This window comes from Cygnus atratus, chromosome 3, assembly GCF_013377495.2.
Source record: "Cygnus atratus isolate AKBS03 ecotype Queensland, Australia chromosome 3, CAtr_DNAZoo_HiC_assembly, whole genome shotgun sequence".
Taxonomy (NCBI): domain Eukaryota; kingdom Metazoa; phylum Chordata; class Aves; order Anseriformes; family Anatidae; genus Cygnus; species Cygnus atratus.
This window is the reverse complement of record NC_066364.1, coordinates 95,913,967-95,935,508: the sequence shown is the minus strand read 5'-3', so window position 1 is coordinate 95,935,508 and position 21,542 is coordinate 95,913,967. Positions and strand designations below refer to the sequence as shown.

The 21,542-nt window shown below is 40.3% G+C and overlaps 1 long non-coding RNA gene across 1 annotated transcript; it reads left to right on the top strand.

Annotated features, from left to right (window-relative positions):
- Positions 1–450: 450 nt before the first annotated feature.
- Positions 451–17,582, top strand: LOC118253485 (uncharacterized). The gene is made up of 3 exons (XR_004780444.2): positions 451–557; positions 14,422–14,489; positions 17,446–17,582. It is a non-coding gene; the product is annotated as an uncharacterized LOC118253485 (long non-coding RNA).
- The last annotated feature ends 3,960 nt before the right edge of the window (positions 17,583–21,542 follow it).

Here is a 21,542-nt window from a genome sequence, read left to right as displayed (position 1 = left end):
TGTTATTGTTATTGCTGTAATTTTCAGTCAGATGTGTAAGTTTGTTTTAATTTTCAGAAGTAAATTTTTGCCTTGGGCCTGTATTTGAAAGTGACTTTTTTTCTTTGAATCTAATTTGACAAAGAACTGTCCTTCAATAGGGACGAGACCAGCTTGGAGGGGCTTTGTTCAGGTGTCAGGATTTCGGGACTGGCCTTTCAGTAGATGAGTCACTTGAAATGTAACACTTTGTGGGAGCAGAGGGAGAGGAAACATTCAGTTTTTGTCACTTCGGGGCATTCTAACCATCAAATTTCATGGTTGCACAGCTCAGTTTTGTTCAGCTGTTGCTAGCTGTGTTCCTGGTACCACAGCACAAAAGCTGTGGATCTCCAGAACAGCACACCTGGGGCTGAGGAGCTGATGTCCACACCGAATGCATCTCAGGTTGTTTACCTTGGACTCTTTCTAGGTGGCTGGAGTGCAGTAGGTGTGCTGCTGGAGTGTGGAGCTTCCCATTTAGTTTTGTCACCCAGTCTGTGAGCCTAAAGGCTGTTTGAAGTGCAAACCAAAGCATGGTAAGTGGGATGATAAAGACATTTTCTACAAAAGCTTGTTTCTAATTTGAAACAGAAAGCTAGTGTGGTCACACTTCCTTTATTTCTTATGCTCAAAGTTTCCTGACACATTATCTTCTACATAAATATCCCTCGCATGGTTAAATCTTCGGAAATATAGCTGTGCTGTCATGCAAACTTAAGCATTATTTGTTTTTCCACAGTGAACAAACAAACAAAAAAATTTAGTATTGGAAGAAGTCCTGTGCAATGCGCATCAAAATATGTGGGAATGGTTGTACTTTCTGTGTGTCAGATCATTGATAAGTCATCTGCAGCAAGCATCTTGTGTGCAATTTTCATCAATTCAAAATGCAGAGTAATTTTCACATATTCAATGGCATTCAGCAGCAAGTTTTTCAAAGCCCTATGCTATCTACAGCATCAGTTATGCTTTTTACCTGACCTGGATTCTCTTCTCCTTACATTTCATTATCACTTTTATGTAAACTCTACTTCCACCATATTTTGTTTTATCACCTACCTTCTGAGCCAAAACCACAAGTGATAATGATGTGATATGCCTACCAACCCCAGCACAACTTAGATTTGGAAGCAAGAGGTGTCCTGTTATATTCAGGATTGTCTTCATCCATTAATCAACTGTGTAAGTAGACCTACAAACCCAAAGAATGTTATGCTATGTTAGCCATGGTTTTCTATGTGTGTATGTTCAAAAGAAAGCTAAGGTCGAGCATCTCTGGACGTTTCTAGTATATAAAATATATACAACAAACAACCATTAACGAATTTTAAAATTGTAGTGCTTATTCAGTCCACTCAGTGCTCTTGAATGTGAGCCAACATTAATTCAAACCCAGTTGATCCTAATAAGTAACTAAGACCCCATTTCATAAACATGCAATTCTAGCTTGTTATTTCTGGCACTGCCATTAAGTAAAATTCTCTACCCTCAGAGCGACAGATTTAAGGGATTAGGGATAAACTGAAAATTGTGAATAATTCACGATTTCTTCCCTCTCATTCTCCCCACCAAAGGCAACTCTAGAGGGGGTTAATAACTGCTTTCAGTCATACACCTTTTCTTTTGTGAGTCGTGTACGGGAGTGTGACTGGCCAGGGCTAAGGATTTGCTTGTATGAGTGGAGTCTGTAGGATCAGATGTTTTCTTCAAAGAATACTTTCTATTATTGTCAGAGGTTTGCTAGGACAAGGCACCACCGGCTGCATTAAAAACTACTACTTACATCTGGTAATCCTGAACAAAAATCTGAAGTGCGTCCCTAAAGTGTGTTGTCCCATTGCTTTGTTCTTTTCAAAAGAAACCTATGACATTTCAAAAGAATCTGACTTTTTTTTTTTTTTTTTTTTGTTACTAAGGTGCAGTCAGTGTCATTTCTTCCCATGGTACTTTAGATAATCTGGAACATGTGTTATCCTTGTTCCTTAAACAGATTTTCTCTTCTACTTCTGGGATTTTGCAGAAAGATATTTAAGGAAGATCTTGTGGAAAACTTTGCAGCAAATTTTCAGTAGATACATTATATTGCATAAAATCCAGTGATGTAGGAGCTTGGATTAAAGCAACCTAGACTGAAAAAGGGTGTATTTCTTACTACAGACACTTCTTACTCAGCCTTTCTCTCTACTGTGCCACTGGATTTCTTGTGCGGTGCTGCAATCTTAGAACTGTAGGATATAAGTTTAGGACTGTCCATTTGCGTGTTTGTACAGTGCCCAGTCGCTGGTACCTCTGGCTCTCTGAGCTTCTAGGCACCGTGGAGATCTGGAAGAGGTAAGACCATGCTTCACCCCTCTCCTGAAGTGAGAATCACTCACTTGCATTCAAAAGGTCTGTGCTGCTGTCTGAAGTCATCTTGCTCAGCCTCTGAGCCGTTTTGCTAATGCTGCAGTGCTCATATGATGCTGTTGTACTGTTGCAGAGCTGTAACAAAATTAAAGAGAGGTCCAGTAAAATGAAAAGTCAGGATACTAATGGTCTCACAGGCTTGCTGCCTTCTTTATCCAGTGTTGGTGATTAGCTGTGCTGTTCAGGAGCACTCAGTAATTTTTCCTCAAAGGATTGCTGATGTGGTTATTGTTCTGGGCTTTCTTTTTTTCTTCATGTGCAATTATTATTTTTATCAGAGCATGTGGGGAGAATGCTGTGCTTGCAGCTGTGTGAAGAATACATTCAGAAAAGGCCAACTCAGTTTATAAGAGAAATCAGGTGTATTGCTGTTAAGTTTTGGGTCAGTAGCAGGGCACCAAGTGACTTGGCTTTCTTCAAAAACAGACTAAGGCTTTTGATTTCTGAACAGAACAGGGGAATGCATGTAACCCACAGAGACTGGAGTCTCTCCAGGTCTATCTAACATAATGAGAGAATTCTTTGTGAAATACATAAAACGATGACATTTTAGTGGTGAGTGAAATATTTGATTACTTTTTCCATAACTTAAAATAATTGCAACGTTCTTTTGTAATCCCGTTCCCGGTGAGGACTTGGAATGTGTAACCTCACCATATATCTACCTTGGAGACATCTCCAGGGCAGCTTGTGGTGATATGGAAAAATGGTTTGAAAAGTCTTTTTTTTTTTTTTTTTTTAAATTTTTTAAGCCCCAAGGAAAAGCTACATGCACGTTCATCTGGGAAGACATCCAGAAGATGAATTCAGACTTGCAACTGCAAGTTTGAGGTGAGGAAAGCTGGTCAGGGCAAAGTTTGGTGAGTGTTGTGGTGGCCAAGTGAGATGAGGGGAGTGCCAGCATCCCGTGGCCATTTGCAGAAGGGGAGAAGCGGCATGCAGCAGGTGGCAAGTGAAGTCTGTCTGTGCCAGCTCATCACCCCTGTCTCCTGGCTTGCTTGCTCCCATGCCTTTACAGGGTTGATGCTTTAACTGTGAAGGGTGGATAGACAGGAAAGGATAAAATTTGTGCTTCCCCCTGGGCTGAGGGCTGAAATGGCTGCAAGACATCTGCATCCATATTAGTTCTGACAACCATTAATGTGATTGTCACTGTAATGTGTCAGTGTGCGAGGAATAAGTGAATAATAAGTAAGGGATTTTAGCACTTTGGCACACAGAAGAGGGTTTTAATGTCATGTGATGCCTCTGGTTAGCATGGGTTGTGGCTTAGCACGATCTTTCACAGCAAAAGTTATTTGTTAAATTTAAAGGCAGAATGTACATCTAGCTTTCAGCAGCAGTTAAAGAACAATTAAACTCTATTAAAATTGGTCTCGGCACTCAGGACATACATGCTCCTGCAGCAGTAGAAATGCTCCTAAGCACTGTGTTATGACTTCTTATTCCTTGTATGGAGACACTGAGTGGCTCTGTCACAGATCATCAGCAGCAAAGGATGGTGTCTTCCCTGTGGAAATGGCAACTGGACATTCAGGAGGAATCTCATGGGTACAGGGATTGAGAGCTGCAGTGGCATATAAAACAGGAATAGAAAGGAATTGGTTGATATCTGTCTGAACAGCAGAGTTAAAGGTAGACCCAATTTTTCTGTTCCCACCAACACCATATCCCTGCTAGCAGTGTGCTGTGCACACCTGGTCACTGAGGAGAGAGAATCTATTGCTCAGCACGAGTGTTTATCACACTGTTCATGGATATTTCTTTCATATTTTAGCTTGTATAAACAACAAAAGACACTTTCTCAAAGGGTAGTTTGCAGCTCGGCAGTAATGACACAGCATTTCATGGGGACACAATGCCTTGAATGGCTGTTTCTAATGTAAAAACATTAAAGCAGTTAAACCTGGACTGGTTTCATTGATGAGTTAGACCATGAATAGTAGTTGCCAGTGTGGTGCAAAGGAGCTAGTGTTAAGAGGTAGAAGGTCTGGGAAGGGATAGTAGCAGTTGTATATTGACAGAAGATGAGCTAGGCTACCTCATCCATCTTTGCCAAATTAATTATTTGCTTCAATATTTATAAAAGTGAATAGGAAACAGATGGTAGAAATGGAGATGCCTGTCAGGTTTTTCGTAATGGAGAAAGGAGAAGGATTGAGAGGAAATCAGAATCCCACCAGAAGAGGGGAACAGGAAATTAAAATGTCAGACAACTGACAAAACTGCAAGACCACACACAAATATAGAGGTTTCTCATAGGATCTCTAGAGCATTTTAAATTTAAGTCTTCTCTCTTTTGCCACCCAGAAATCAGAATAAAGATTAAAAAAAGAAAAAGGTCAAAACACACACCCTCAATGATGTCCTTTAGAACATGGTATTTAGAAAAATTCTTCAGGAACATGTCAGAGCAGTTTAGAAAGGTGCTTCTATTACATCTAGTGAGAAGACTCAGAGCAGAGGAGATGGGGAGTCCCTGGTTCATGGTTTGAGTTTGGTGGTATCCGCATCGTTCTTGGTGCTAAGAATTCAGTCTGCATTCTGCAAAGTCCCATGCTGTGGTAGGAAAAGGTTTTGCAGATTAGGATTAACAGATCTGTCTTATATTTGCAGCCATTCTGAGCACCAGTTGCTTGTGGTCTGTCCTTATGTTTGACTGTGCTCAAGCTAATTTCACCTGAGGCACAAGAAGTGAGAGGAGGGGGCAAGGGAGTACTGCTGGGCAGGGGTAGCCTCAGAGGAAATGCTACACCTAGGACATCAGATGGTAGAAGCAGGAGAATAAGGGAGTAAAAGCATAGGGAGCTTTCATGATGAACAGATTTGGTGGAAGTGTGCCAGGTGTGTTAACTGACGGGCAGCGATCCCAAATCCGCGTGGGAGCCTGAGAGTCCCCCTTCGGCATGCAGCAACACATTCTCCATGTGTGCCAGTAGGAGACAGCCTAAAAAGCTGAGCTGCTTTCTGTGGAAATCTTTTTTTGCTACACCATTATCTGAACTGAATGGGTTCGGAAGGAGGTTGCGAGTCCAGCTAGGGCTACCAGCCTCTTCCCCTCTCAGTATTGCTTCTGGTTTTAAGCATCCTTGGGAGCACAGGGAGGTATGTGCTTTGCCCAGCACCCTTCCCAGATGGGGAGGGTTTGTCGCTGCTCTAGTCCTCTCTGCTCTTTAGCTGCCCATTGCTTATGTCCCTTCATATTCAGCAATCATCACGGAATAAGGGCTGTCTGCTGACCTTTCCTTCAACAATAAATGCTGAGCCAAGTGGGCTGCTCTGCTGAGATATGGATGTTTTTCTTTCGTTCTGTCTGTCTTGTGGTAGGGTTTTGTATGTCTCCCTTTGACTTTGGCCAAGTGCCTCGCAAGCTATGGACTCTGAACGTCTGCCTTATTTGGGGAAAAAACATAGGCTCTTCAGTTGGTTTGACCTCCCAGTAAGTTTTCTACTCTCCTTTGACCGTTTCTGCCTTGCCAGTCTTCCCATTGAGCTTTCTTCTCTCTTCCATATGTTCACTGATCCCTCTTCCTTCCTCAATAAATAGAAGAGAAAATTTTAGTATCTGCTGTTAATTGTGCCTGAGTACTTCTGCTGGTGTTTGATGTTTATCCCAGGAAAAACACATTTGTAGGTTCACATTCACACCAGGTCAGCAGATGCTGCTGCTGAGGATTGTATTGAAACTTGTAAAATAGCCTACTTTAATCAGGAGCAGGCACAGGTCTGCCTCATAAATCTGTTGCCCGCTGTGTTTTTGCCTAGACTGGCAAATTCAGGCCTTCTCAAGTAAGCTCTATAGACACCCCATGAACAACAATTTATTGTAACTCCTTGTTCCAACAGTAGCCTTTTCAGCTTGGTATTGGTGAATATAACTACAATGTTGAAGGTAAAAACTACTCCCTCTGTTGGCCATTGAGATCACGATTAAGCCTTCTGGATCAAATGCAGACCACAGTCCACCAGAAAAATTGCTCTGTCTGCAATCAGCTCTTCCTCCATTTAACAACTGGCAAACTGCAACAACTAAGTGAGGAGCAAAACTTCGCATGGTGGAGTCCTTGGCCAATGGCAATAAGATGCCTACCAAAAAGACAGATTTTGTGATTTCCTCTGTATTGGCTTTTAAAAGAAGTGTTGGAAGGAGAGGAGAAATAAAAATTCAGGTAAGTGGTGCAGCAGTTCAGGGGCAAGCAGAGTGTCAGATGGATCCATTCTTTGTTTGTCTGAAGGTCTGAAATGGAGGCTTTCCATAAAATCTTGGTTTTGCATGGCATTCATTGTAAGCAGATAGTGTAGGAACAGCAAATACATTTGGTTTTAGCTCGATTCTAGGAGAAGTTGGCACTTTTCCCTTTTGCTTTCTTCCTTCTTCCAAACACTGAGAGCTTTAGCAGGTGCCTCCCCAGCAGACAGATACCTTGGGAAGCTGGTGTTTCCAAAAGATCGGATATGGGTTTGTCTGAAGTTATTTATTTACTAACCATGTGAAGAAATGAGGAACTATCAGATGTGGGATGTAACTAGCATCTTTGTGTCAGCATCTTTGCTGATCACTGAATGAGATCAAACTCACCCCTGAAGTAGGGAATGATGAGTGTCTTGTGTAATTTTCATCTGTCTTTCACCTGACCTTACTTCCATTTAAGATAGATCTAAATTCATCCCAGGGGCTACTCCAAAGATGAATTGTATCTGGTCCATTGAATTTGTGACTTAAAGGCTGAAAAGAAGACATATGTGTTACCAAAATATTGCCTGCAATTAACTAGAGAGGAAAAAGGGTCCAATCCCTTATCCTAGAACATTCATCTTTGTGGTGGTTTTTTTTCCCCCTCACTATTTATTTTTTCAAGGGTCTGACAGAAGTTGGTTTGTCCTCAGTAATGGCCTGCCTGGAAGAAATCTTGAAGATATTTACTTCCTTTTCTCTTCACTTAACTGAAAACTGAAATGAGAAATACCCTCCTGTATGTGCTACCCTGCCATTCTTTCTGCCTGTCCTGCCACCGCTGCACTCCCACAGGGCTGCTGTAAATCACAGAGGGTTGTCACTGTGATGGATAGGAGTGACTTGGGTACTGTTAAGTCCTGCAGAGGAAATGCACTCGTAGACAGGGAAGGAGAAGGATCAGCATCAGCACAATATACAAGCAACTGATGTCTTTTTCAGAGGTAGGCTTATTCGTACTTTTATAATGTGCCTTTCATAACGCTTCCTTCACCTGCAGGGCTTGCAGACCCTGGCCTCTGGTGTGCTGCCTCCCTTTGCATTGGTCCCCACCTTACCACAAAGCCGCTGCTGTCTGTGTGGTCTTTGAAATTCACACGGCTTGGTGGCAACCAGTAGGGAGGGAAAATAACGTGTTTTATTTATTTAGAGTCAAGCGCAGTTTAAACTCCATTCTAAATAAATAAAAACTCTTAGCCAGATTTATATAAATAAAAAAGCAGATTTTCCCCTCTCATTTGGCTGCTGTGGAACAGCATCAGTTTCAAGACCACACAAGGAGCTGCGTCGACAGCTCTGAAATGTGCGGTAGAGGCAAAGGTAGGAAGGACCTTGATAACTTGCTTTGGGCTGCTAATGCCTCGAGGTTCCCTGCCTACATTAAGGAGTAGCCCTTGTACTGTGGTGAGTTAAAATATTAGAAGAAAGCTGGGAGCGTCTTATGTCTTTGACAGAGGAATATTTCTATAAAAGACCACTTTCTCTTCAGATTGTTCATCCACTCTGTACCAAGACATCTGGGTGAATAGGATAGGATCAGCTGGCACAGCTGAGCGCTATTGTTTCAGTCTTTTAGCATAACCTACAGCCAATCGAGCACCCATAAAAAGCAGGGATTTGAGGAAAAATGTTTTATTCTGTGGAGGCGGATCACATTTGGCCTCTGGGGACTGAGTCTGCATTACGCAATGGTTCCCAGTTCCATCAAATGGTGCTCCCACATGGGTGCTGACAGCGCCGTGTCTCTGGTTACAGCCATCGCTTAGGGGAACTCCCAGCGTGGTTTCATTTTCTTGGGAATGAAACGTATTAGTTATGTCTGCACAAGGTCTCAGATCTCTCTTCACTTTCAGACCTGCCAAGATCTCAGAAAGGGTGACAAACAGCTGCTATGTGGAGCACCTGGGTTTTGTTACTTCAGCTGAAAGATTACAACAGGCCCTAAAACAGATCGTCTGTAAGCGGGGTCTCCTGGTGGCAGCGTTTGCCCTGCTGCTTGCAGCCAAGGATGGGCTGGAAGACATGGGTCTGCTGGTTGCAAGACTAGACTGAGAAAAGGGCCCAATTAATGATTGTTATTTTGTGACTGGTCAGAGGCAGCTACAATTATGACTAAAAAAATTAAAAAAAAAATCAAAGAAACGCTCTTGCGAATTGAAGCCTTGCTAGCAGCTCATTACCTCTTTCATAGTCTGAAGCTCCTTGGGCTGGAGGACAAAATGACCAACAGATGTTAGTCACATTGAGGAAAAATGTCAAAGAATAATTTTTTAAACATGTCCTTTTATAGCTTACTTTACCCACTTTATATATTAATTTAAAGTTAAGTATGGTTATATACCCCACAATACGTCTGGGCTGTCTTGCTCTGTTAGTAAAACACCAATTCACTTTTCTCTTCCCACTTAATGATGCAGCTGGGGTCACAGCTTGTCAGAGGCAATGGTGTCAGAATGGCACAGACTCCCCAGCTTTTTCACAAAACCCTTATCCTTAAGGTACTTAGTGCATCTCAAGGCTGGATTGCTGTATGGTTCAATTTACAGAAAAGTGCTATTTTTCTTTGCACAAGTCATCATCCATATCATCCTACTCCTACTTCTGCTGCACCAATCTGCAGATGGTTGCTTTGGTTGCCAAAAACTTTGACACGGAAAATGGTTTCTGCCCCCACCCGTTCAGCCCAGAGAGATGAAGAGTTTCCTTCCTTGTTCCATGTGGTGGAGGGTCACTGAGTCTTTTTTTGGTAAGACTGCTTACCTATCTAGAAAATGAAATTTCATTTTGAAAATGCAGTTGATGCATGAACATAGCATGGTATCGGCTCACACTTCCTTTATATAAGGAATTTCAAGGCCCCCAAAACTGTTGTGTTGTGGAATAAGTTTTTGAGTTAAAAAAGAAGGTTTTTTATGCTTTCTTCTATGAAAATATAGTGTCAGTGGCAATAGACTCTATGTGCAATAAACAGCTTCATGTGGTTATTAAACACCTCAGTCTTGCCTTATAATTTAACCAGCCATAAAAGTCATTTATTGCATTGCATGCTGAATTGCCATGAAAGACGTCACTTACTTACTGCAGCATTCCAAGTAACTGCACCAAAGAGACTATTCATTTTCACAACAGAGAACTAAAATGATTTACCTGAGTTTAGCTCACAATAGTAATGTGAGATGTTTAAACACTTGAAGATAATTTAATGTGTGAGTTTTAGTTCTTTTCTAGAAATGATAGCTGAGCTATTAGCACTGAATCAGAAAGCAGATGGTTCTGCACCTCTTGTGTTGCTGACTATGAAATATCGTATTCTCTGACAGGAATGAGCTCCTGGAAAAACTGCAAGTTTACAGAAAACAGTCACAAAATTAGGAATACTAACAAATCTAGGTCTTGGGATTCTGAGTGACATGGATTTACTATTCCGTTTTACTTATTTTATTAGAATTCAGTGTAAATGTTAGATCTGAAACATCATAAATGTTCCAAGTAATACAAAATAAAAGGGTATGGGAGGTTATGTTTAAGGAAAATAAACAGAATAATCTGTGTAATTGTAGTCAGGCTAATTGGATACTGATTCTGAACAAAAATCATGAAAATCTTCTTTGGACATACAATAATCTAAAGGTTATAAAGTAATTGTTGCCAATGAATATAGTTTTAATTAAAACTGCTCTTGCTGAATAACTAGATTGAATTTTACATTTTGTTGATAAAATTAAATGTGCTGATCAACTGCTCACAGATTAGGGTAAGACAATTAGCAGGATATAAAAACACTGTGTTGCAAAGATTAAAAACATTTTGTAAAAGCTATGTAAGGGTTATCATCAAAGGTTGAAAGTTTTTGTTGTTGTTTTTGTTTTTCTTTCAGTAAAGCAGCTACACTAATTGTTAGCCCAGTGCTATTCAGTTGACCCTTTTCCTCCAGTTATTTAGAAGTAAATATGCAGTTATTGTTAGAATAATATCCTGATCTAATTACACTTTGTGCTGGGAGGACCTTTTTGCTGATTGGGTGGGACTATTGGATAGGCTACGTTTGGAAGAACAGACATTTTATCACAGTCAAATGCAAGCACAAAGGTCTGTATTTAACTGGAAGAAGGCCCTACATGTAAGATTTCTGCATGCTGAAAATCAATGATCCTGAACATTTTAAAGTTCATGGTAGTTACCTTAGTTAACAAGAGCTTTAAGGATGTTTTTAGGAGCATGAATACAGCATTGGATGAGCAGGTGAGAGAATATTCTGCAAGATTGGAGATGATTACAGTCATAGATTATAAATATGAGGAAAGCAGGTTCTGGTGCCTGTTAGGAAAGGAGATCATAAAATGAGGAAATAAGTGAAAACAGTTCTGGGGATGTTTTGAGGTCTATTGATACTCTATAATCTGATGGTTAGGAGCTAAATAGAGCAAGGAAACTGATTGGAGAATTTCAAGGCTACAGGTTTGTTTACATGGTAGAAGACTTCTGGCGGGCTTTTTTATCTAGCCAAAAAGCCAAACAAGATCCAATGACTAGAAGGTGAAGCTGACCACATTCAACTTAGAAATGTACCACAAAGCTTTGTTGCTGCTGCTGTTTTAAGAGTGAAATAAGAGGTAAGACTGTGACAGCTGTTCCATTACTTTCAATCTCTGGAGCAAGACCAGAAGTTAATAGAAGATTTGCTGTAGTCTATCAAAATATCTGATACATAATACTTGATTGGAAGGCACTTTACAAAAAGCTCAGAATCACTTCCCACATTATCCAGAGAAGAAGACTGAAGCACAATTTTCTTTCTCACCAAAATTTTCACAGCAATAGTAAACCTGGATCTAAAACCCCAAATGTCTTGAGTCTCAATCCCATACTCTCTTCCACTATTCTGTACTGCCTCTCTCAACTTTAATAGTCCAAATGAATAATTAGGGTTTGTAATAGTAGCTATCAGCTTAATTTTTTATTTTTGGTCCTGTGTTATGGAGGAGGTCAGATTAGACGGTGGGAATAGTAGATTTTTAATGAATGTGACTGTGATATGAATGTTTTCTTTTAAGAAAAATGTAATGTTTAATAGCTGCAAAACATTTCTGTAAGTGGCATTGGGCACAGGGAAGGATTTTGATTACTTGTGTTTCTTGCTAAAAAGTACTTTTCTTCTATTTCATCTTATTTATCTTCCACTTACAGGCCTAAAATGGATTTGGTAATTGATAGTTTATAGATCTTAAGACTGAATTACACAATGTATAACCTACATATAAAACACGTAATGTATGCCAGAATTTCTGGTGTCATAATTTTTTCTATAAAATATTTGTGTAAACAAGTATGTAAGTATATATATGTTTGTGTGTGGATGTTTGGGAGGCTTGCGGTAACAAATTCTTCTCCAGTACAATAGCGTCTGGATAAAAATCTTAACCACTTAAAAGAAAAAATGATTCTGTTATGTAGCTGTTGTAACTCATTGTGCTTTAGTTTATACGATACTTTTATGCTTAAGTGCAGATGTATCTGTCATGACTACTATGGGGTACACAACTATATCTCCAGACTAGCTTCACTGATCTCACTAGCATAACTGACAGTAGAACTTGGCCCTCTAAAATTTAATATGTCAGTCCTAAAATAATTTTAAAAGGTATTTATATATCTGCTCCTCCTCTGCACTGCTTGTAACCTGAGACCATCCATGCAGATAAGAATGTAGACTTGTCTTTTCTAAATTGAAGACGTTCTGCTCATACCACTGGAGAAACAAACTAAAAAATAAGGCAACCAGCTGTTTAAAAATGTTGAAAGTCCCCTTTTTTTTCTTTTTTTTCTTTCTTTTTTGGAAAGGTAGCTACGTTAAGTAAACATTAAAATGCTATTTTTTCTATATAACTATTCATTTTTAATGGCACCCCAAGAGTTCGTCCAAGGGTCTCCAGGTCACTTGGGAGAAAGTACAGTATATTTTGGCTCCACAGCCTTTGACTTGCTACAAAGAGCTAATTCTTCCAATTAATGAAATAAATGTTGCTGATGTAGATAGATTGACAAATTATTTTTAAAGGCTAATTTATGCAAGCAGATGGCAAGTCAGATATGGATAGAATATTTTAAGAGGCTTTCACTGGCAGGAAAGGAAATCCTTGGAAGAACAAGATACTAGGGACTATTCACGTGGTGGCATTTATTCCTTTGGGCATCTTTTGTCCACAGTGGCACTGCAATGAAGCCGGGAAGCATGAAGACATTTCTTTTTCCTGTAAGGCTTTCAGTAGGGTTTTCTGCTTAGGGCAAAAGTAACCTGTTCTGACAAGATACCAGTGATGGACTTCTATACCAGATAGCCGCAGTTCTGGGAGCCCTTCCTGGGCATACTGCAGGGCGTTATGTTTTCCTTTCAAGAATAGATTCCTCTCTTTGGGACAGCATCCTGAAATGCCTGCATTTTAATTCAGTTTGAAACAGTTTATGAGAGCATTTGTATTGCAGTTCTGATAATCCAGGAGAGGAGCAGCTCCATAGATTAATGTATGTATGTGCGTCAGTAATGGTGAAGGTGTGTTAGCACATACCTGAGACTCTCTCTGGGGTATAGTGATGTCTGGCTGCAATTTCTGAGCTTTAAAACTTTTGCTAACTAATGTGATAGCCTCTGTGTTTCCAGGCAGGAAATAACACTCACTGTCAGCTGTTCTGTACATGGTGATCAAAGGTGTGTTCCTGCCTTGATACCTGAAGATATGAAAAGGGTTGCCCTGAAAAGCTTCTCATCTCTCAAGGAACACATCTACCTCTAGTTATGGCTTCAAAAATATAAAATATGAGTTGAAAATGCAGAAATTCCTTTTGCCTTCTTTGGAAGCAAGACTTGTGGCTCTCAGCTGGTGCCCATCAGTGTAATGTCAGAAGGTTGTAAGGTGATATAGGATGTTGCACACTGCAGGATAATCTGGATATACCAGAACTGCCTTTAAATGCACCTCCTAATGTACCACATTCAGCCCTCTTAGTACTCAGTTAGGTCTTGGGCAGAACATGAGGGTATATTAGCGTATGCAGGGTTTCACACTGCTGTAGCTAAACTGCTTTTGTTCCCCATGGGTTAGCTTGTTTGGAGCCTGGTCAGCTGTCTATATGCTGTGCTGTGCTATGTGCAAAAGACAAATGTCACAACTTGGCAGAAAGCAGCCATCCCGGTAGTGGAGTTAACGTCTATGGTCTCTTGGTCTAGCTCAGTGAGAATAATAACTTCAAGACATGGAATTAAATTGCTTTGCTACTGTATGAGCTTTTAAGTTAATTAGCTGTGTGAGTGGACATCTGTGCAGGACTAGCTAAACCTCCAAATCCTGGCTGAACATTACTCTATTGGGAAATAGCAGTCCTCAGCCCATGTAGATAGTTTTTTGTTTTTTCCCTTTTCTTCCCGCCCCCCCCCCCCCCTCCTTTCTTCCTGTTTATGACTAGGGAGCCATTGGAGGCTGTTTTATTTTCAGTCACTTGGAGCTCAAATATGAGCCGTCAACCCGCAGAGCAGTGTAATATTACAGATAGTTGGATGTTGCTCACTGAGCCCCAAAGGCTAAATCACCTCTGGTTAAAATATCAGTTTTCATTGTTAGTGAAATTTGATTTTTCTAAAGAGAAATGTCAGGAATACATGGAAGAAACTGGCTTATCATTCATGTTCTGGTAGTAGCCTAGTCATAAAAACAGGCTGAATTTGCAGTACATGTGGATAACCTCTTATAATGTATTGTTTACAGAGCCCAGGAGAGAAATCTCAGCATCATGCCAATGCAAGAGTTTTGTTATCCCTTCTCTTGGGAAAAAGGTATGCAAAGAAAATCATTCATTTGTTGTTTTAAGAAGAATATATTTACCTTCCAAGAATTGCATATCACAGATTGGATTGATTACTACCATTAGCCTATCTTCTGCTGCAAAGTATTTGCTTTGTTTCTTAAAGAGAAAACAAAATGTGGTGGTGCAGCTCAAACACGGGGGATATGAATAGTATGATTTTGCACAAAAAGACTGCTTTTTCTGGCTGCATCTGTAGACAGATTTAAGAAAGCAGCCAGTGAGGCAGTTTCAGCAGAGAAATTTGTGTGTGTAGTCTCTTTTTTTGTAGGCTGAATAAGACATAATCCATTTTCTCCAGCTGAACTCCGTCTACAAATGATGCCATAATTTCTGTGCCAACCTCCCCTCCCCTCTCCTCCTCTCCCCCTTTCCCTTCCCTTCTCTTCTCTCTCCTTTTCCCAAACACTTCCAAGAGCCAGGTGGATAGTTGTTGGTATGTGATGAAAGCTCTGACAGGAAAATTAAAAATTAACCTCAAATGGGCTTCTCCCCACTCCCACTCTGCCTACAGAATGCCTGAAGGAGACCATAGCACAGTATGAGTATTGCCTCCCAACACACTTTGTATGTCAGGGACCTCTCCCAGTCTATTCAAGAAGCTCTTTGCAACCTCCAACAACTTCACTGTAAATAAAACTTCTCCCAGTGATGTTTTCTGGAAGATGCAGATTGATGAATTCCTTCAGTTCCTCTTAGTGTCAGAAGGAACTAGGATTGTAAGGTGCTTTTCAGGAGCTATTTAAGGATAGCATCCTTAATTAATATCCAATTAGATTCAACGTGTTATTTTCATGTGCTTTGCCACACTGTTAAAGAAACTGGTATATGCTCGATGTCACCCATCTTTTCAAGGGTACCCAACTTACATTGGTCCTGTCTAGCCTACATGCTAAGGAGGGAGAGTCAGTAAAATGTTAGCATTACAACATTGCTGTATTGGTGAATGCTCTTTAGTAAATGAGAGGCTTAGCATAATCTTCCATTTCTTGATTCATGTGATGTAGTAAAGGGTGAAGTTTAAAATGCCAGCTGTTTTTTTCCATCATTAACAAGGAAAGAAACCTCTGATGCCTGTGGTGAGAGAACATGACTGAGAGTGGAGGGATGGCAGCTTATCAGCTTTGATCTGTTGTACTTGATTTTTTTTGTTTGTTTGTTACAGGCTCCCAATTTTCCTTCTTTGCTCTAAAAGCTATATTCAAAGTATTGGATCACTTTTCTCCATATTGGTGAATCTGTTTATTGACATCCTGTTAGAGGCCTGTGCAAATAGTCTTCAAAAAGGAGTAAATGAAAGACACTAGTGAAAAGCAAAGTTTGACCAGAGGGCAAAGATCTGTCAAAAACACTTTATCTTTCTTTGTTACTGAGACACGACCAGATGCTTGTTTATAACAAAATGCCTGAGTTGGGAATTTTGAAAGCCCAGATGAGGAAAACTGTATCTAATTGCTTTTAGGAGTGCAGCCGTGTCTTAGCTGCAGACACTGGGTTGGTGTGTCCTAAAATGCTGTATTTGGAGATTCTGGGAGTGGAGTAAAAGTATATATGTTTTTGCTGAAGGAGATGGGGCTGTCAGTTCAGAAACCCACTGAGCATCTGCTCTGGCTGAGCTCTGTGGTTTAACTAGATTAAAGGTCCATATTAAAATGATCATCAGTCAATCTGAGCACTTCCTCAATCTGAGAAGCACAACATCACACTCAGTGTTGCAGTTTCCAGAGAAGCTGATGTGTTGTGGTAAGTTTAAAAAAAAATAAAAAAAATAAAAACAGTGAAATATTTCACAATTGTGGTTTGTTTGGCATATACAGCATCACAGACTAATGTTTAACCTAAGTTCAAACAACTTTGAATTTGTTGCCCTAAATAACTTTAAATTTAGCTAATTATTTTAGGCACATCTTGGATATTAAGTCTACTTAGCAAAATGAAATGTAATTCATGTTCTTCTAGCTTTGGGAGTGTTTCCAACCAACAAAGCTGTAGCACAGACCACAAATTTGTGTTGTTTCAGTGGCACAGGGATCATTTTCCTTTTATTTCAACCCCTGGATAGCCATTTAAGACTACCAGACTACAGGTTTTATGAATTATAGGCATATGAATTGCCAGGAAAGCTCTGTTTTATTATTTTTAAAAAGCCACCATTACAAAAAGAACATCCAACCCTGCCAAACAAACCAAGATAACCCTCTTCTGTTGGCATTCGCCTGTGTGCTAATTGTCATGTGTCTATAAATAAGCCTTTTCCATAGACAAGTTGATAGTAATTGAGTAGATGTATCTTACATGATGATTTGCAAGAACTCTAGCTGTAGAAAATAAAATTATTGAGAATTAAATGTCTTGTTGCATTTATTAATAAATCTAATTATTTCATTTTTGGTTTTGCTGTAGGAAAACAGTGAAGATATAGATATTTGTTTTCTTCTGCACCATGCATGCAACAACATAGTTTGGGAAGTCTATTTGATTTAGATCATCCAGAAAATTTATTCAGCATTGTGGAAGCATGGTGTTAGTGAAAACAGTTCTATAAATCAATGTGCAGCAAGTCGATGCTCCCTTTCAGGGATGCCCACCGCATGGTGAGGAAGCATCTGGTGCAACTTGGGCGTTGGTTTTCTTTTTGTCGCTGATTTTAATAGCCAAATGTGCAAAAGTGCTTACTGCAAATATTTCAGGATTTTTGTTGATGGAAGTTACAGATATGAATTGAGAGACTGGAATCAAGGGACAGATTATGTCTGTTTGGAGCCTGAAGCACATTCTAGCATGTAGATCCTGTGTGATCCTCCTGTCCCCGCCCCCCCCCCCCCCCCCCTCCCCCTTATTCCTTCCCTCACACACTCTTGTAACTGCAATGGGAGGAAGGCTTTCCTCTCGGGAAGCATCAGTGATCTCTTTTTCTTTGCATGCAGGGAATTTGTTGGAAGGCATACAGCTATTCTCCCCCATGGTTTGAAGGCTTGACTTGACCTGTTCTGCTGCACTTTTTCCTGTCCTTTACTGGGGTAATGCTGAATGAGACCTTGCAGCAGTAGATCTCATTGAGATGAATGTGTTCATATTACTGAACTTCAGAAGACCAGAATACATCAGACAAATGCCATGCTGTCAACCTATCTTTGAAAAAAATGTGGTCTTGAATAATTTGAAAAATAAAAAAAAGAATCTAGGAATACAATATTATCAGATAATCTCATGATCTGGGATGGTATAGAACAACATTAAGGTATGTGCACATTAGCCTCTCCTTCCTGAGACTGCTCCAAAAAGTCACATTCACAGGCAACACCACAGTTCAATGTAAAGTTCTGAAAAAGAAGCTCTGCTATGTAAGGGAAGAAGATGGTGGCAGAACAAAACAATGAAACAACATGATGAGATAATTGTTAATTTTCTAAACTTAGTTGTTTTGTTTCTACTGATTATTGACCATGTCAGATTACTGATGCCATTTCCACATACCCCAGCTCTAATTCTCATTGCAGCTTTTGCTCTCTTCCAAAGGAAGAAATACTGTAAGGGCAATGAGTGACTTTTTGACAAATGTAAGGTTCTCAATAGAAAGGGAAGCGTTCTCTATCATTTAGAGTGAAATTTTAGTCTAGCAAATGTCTGAAAAGTCATCATGTATTCATGGTGACTACTGTATTGTAAAGTATGGCATTTGCCCCACTAAGGGCTGAGTTTCTTGGTCATGTGGCTAGGTTTACAGTATGGATGTTCACGTTACTGATAATGTCCTTCAGATGCATTAGAGATTTGGTATAGCTGGTCTAGACTTGCAGTAAGTAATAGGTGCCATAAAGTGGCTTCATTGTGGGAGAAAAGCAGTGGCCAAACTGCTGAAATGAAGCAGCAATGAAATTGTGGAAAAAAATGAAATGTAGAAAGGTGCTTTTGCTGGTGTTTCTGTTGAGAGGGTGGACATCAGATAAAAATGATACGCTATATGTATAGTGCTAGAAAAAATCAACAGCACTGGCTGTGGAAAAAATGTGTTGTCATCAAAAGAGAAATTTATCAAGTCAGTGATATTAGCAGCATTACTCCATGGACTTGAAACTACAGCTTTAAATGAAATAGATATGCAGTAAAGCTACGAGTTCTTCAAGAAGTGTCCGATGTAAAGAAAAAACTTCTTAAGACAAATATGTCAGAGGAAGAACAAAGTATGAAATCAGAATATGTAACAACTACAGTGGTGGAAACTCGAGAGATGATAAATTGTGAAAAGATGGGTAGAAGCCTATTAAAGCAAGCAGTTGAGTGTGGTCCAATTTGAAGATGCCCATTGTCTACAGGGATACAATCGGACTGAGCAAAATGGAAGAACAATACCAGGATCTGAGAGAAAAAATGACTCTGAACTGTTCCTGGCACCTGCAAATCTGCTTCAGATAAAAAGAAAAACAGACCTGCTGACACCCAGACTAGCAGGAGAGTATTTTATACCTTTATTTTCTAGTTAGAACTCATCCGTAATTACATTTCTCATTTCTGTGGTATTTTCAGCTGGTAAAGTAGCCATTTGTCTGTGGCCCCCATGACCCAGACACTGTATCAGTCTCCAGCACTGGACTCCTCCATCACCAGAGCCTGGAAGCAGAAACCTCTGAAAAATTCAGCCACACAGCAAAACAACAGGAACAAGATAACAGGAAATGGGCTGGGTTGGAGATGCCGTGGGTTAGTTTCCCAGATTATCACCACGCATGGTGGCTGGAGGTAGCACAAGCAAATGCCTCCCACAGGGATCTGCCCCATCACTCAGGCTCATGGCTCCAGACTGATGGCAGAAGGTAGCTATGGACACCATGTGGGAGAGGGTAAGTGTGTCTGGCCAAGGGTGGCAGTACACAGCCTGTCAGGTCTTCTTCTGTAACTGCTGCATCACATGCTTCCACTCCACATTTCTGCTCAAGGGAAAATCTGCCATGGCAATGGGCAGTGCTAAGTGTTATTAGAGCAGTTAATGCATTGAAAAACTACTCCTGAGCTTCCCTTGTGGTATCTTCCCTGTGTTATATAGCATCTTGTTCAGTGTTTACTGACACTTGCAGATTTTAGAAAAGCATGCAGTAATTACAGTGTATTATCATTATCTTTAATTCTGATATGTGGCTTATCATAAAACTCCTCTTAAACAATTTCTTGTTTTTCCTGAAGTGTGGCTGCAAATGACATCATTTGCGTGTGAAATTCAGTTGGATATGGTAACACCTTGTAAAATACTTTAACAAGACAGAAATGCTTAAATAAAGTTTGGGTTTGGTTTCAAAGATCTTCTCTTTAGGAGCCTGCAGTAAATTCAACCCCCAGGTTGACACCCAGTTCTCTATATAAATTTAGTTTTCCAGTGTTAACATTTCTTCATGGTGCAATTTAATTGCTTTACAAGGAAAGACTACAATAGTGCTATATCTATGATGGCTTTCCCTAGCTTTTGGAAAATATATGGTTTTACAATTAGGCAACAGGGATGCTCTAGTGTGTCACATATTTGGGTTTGTTAAATCCATTAGCAAGCAATAAAATCTCTGCTATTCAATCTTTCTCATATTATTTTGATCCCACCCTTTCACCCTTGGCTTTGATTTTCTTTCACTTTTGCCAGTATATTTACAGCCACTAAATAGGAACGATGCCACTCCTGCTTCACAGCTCAGCAGCCAGGTGATGCAGAATCACCACAGTGGGCCACGTCTGTTCAGCCTCTACTGCCTGGGCCTTTTTTTTTATAACTGAGCCTGGATTTCTCCATCACACCTCTTAAGCCTCTCTGAATGAATTCCACCTAGTAAGGCCAGGCTCTTAAAATGGATGTAAGTATTACAGGTTTCCCGTAGGTCTCTGTTTTAAGCAATTTAAGCATAACTGTCCTTCACAATATCTTTCTGTAACACTTTATATTTCTACTCTCTCCAGACTGATGTAATCCTTCAAGTGCTTTGTAGAGCTGGGAGTTCCCAAGTGATTCACTGAAATCTCAGTGTATTTTCAAGCCCAAACCTGAGGTTTTGTTAAAAGAGAGAGGGAGGGAGAGAAGGAAAGAAATAATAAAAAAGAGTCAGTCAGAACTGACCAGATTCTGTGTACACGGTCCAAAAGTATGTGAATGGAAAGCAGCACTCCTTAACTGAAAGTCTTCGTAATTCCTTCTCTCTGGGCTCTGACTAATCCTGGACAGGATTGCACAACATTGGGATAGTCTCACATGTAGAGTTTAATCTTATGAGGTCAGGGTATGTGTATCCTCTGTCAAAAGGCAAGAAAGGGAAAGGACCTCAGCCTCTTAGTCACTGTGGTGGTTAGGACATCGCTAGCTGGGGCTGAGAAGCACTGATGCATGAAGCCTGCTCCCTGCGAACGTGCTAGCCACTGGGCTGGTTATGGGGAATAGTGTCCTTTGGCACAGCCTGTTGTGTTATGGGTAAACTTGTTTTACAATCAGGTAGAAAGTTCTTTCTGACATGAAACAGACCTCTAACAATATCTCTTTTGTCCTGAGCAATTGCAGATGACATCCATATTGATACTGAGGAGAAAAAGCTCATAGAGAAACAGAAGTCTTGAAATCAGTCCTAGGGAAGCATTCAGAATTTGCTGGGCAGAATAACATTTATGGAGCAGAAAAAAAGATACCTATGCTGATATGTTGTTAAATCTAAAACCTTACAATGAAAAGGTAGATGATCAAAAGACAGGTGAAACCTGAAGCTTGAATACACAAAAGCCTGTTACTTGTTTTGCTGCAGTCTTGAGTAATGACAATGCCCAGCATTTGGAAGGAGATGTAGGAACTGGAGGAGCTACCACCACCTAGAGAGAGTATGGAGGTGTTCACGAGGAGTGCACGGTGTGGAGAAGGTGGGTTATAAAAGTGCCGCTAAACAAGAGGAATTCCTCAGGGGAGCACTGAACACCAGCACAGCAGGTAAATTAATCTGGAAACAATTTGCCAGCTGTTGGCTGACTCAGACAAGGGCCGGGGGGGGGGGGGTGTTGGTAT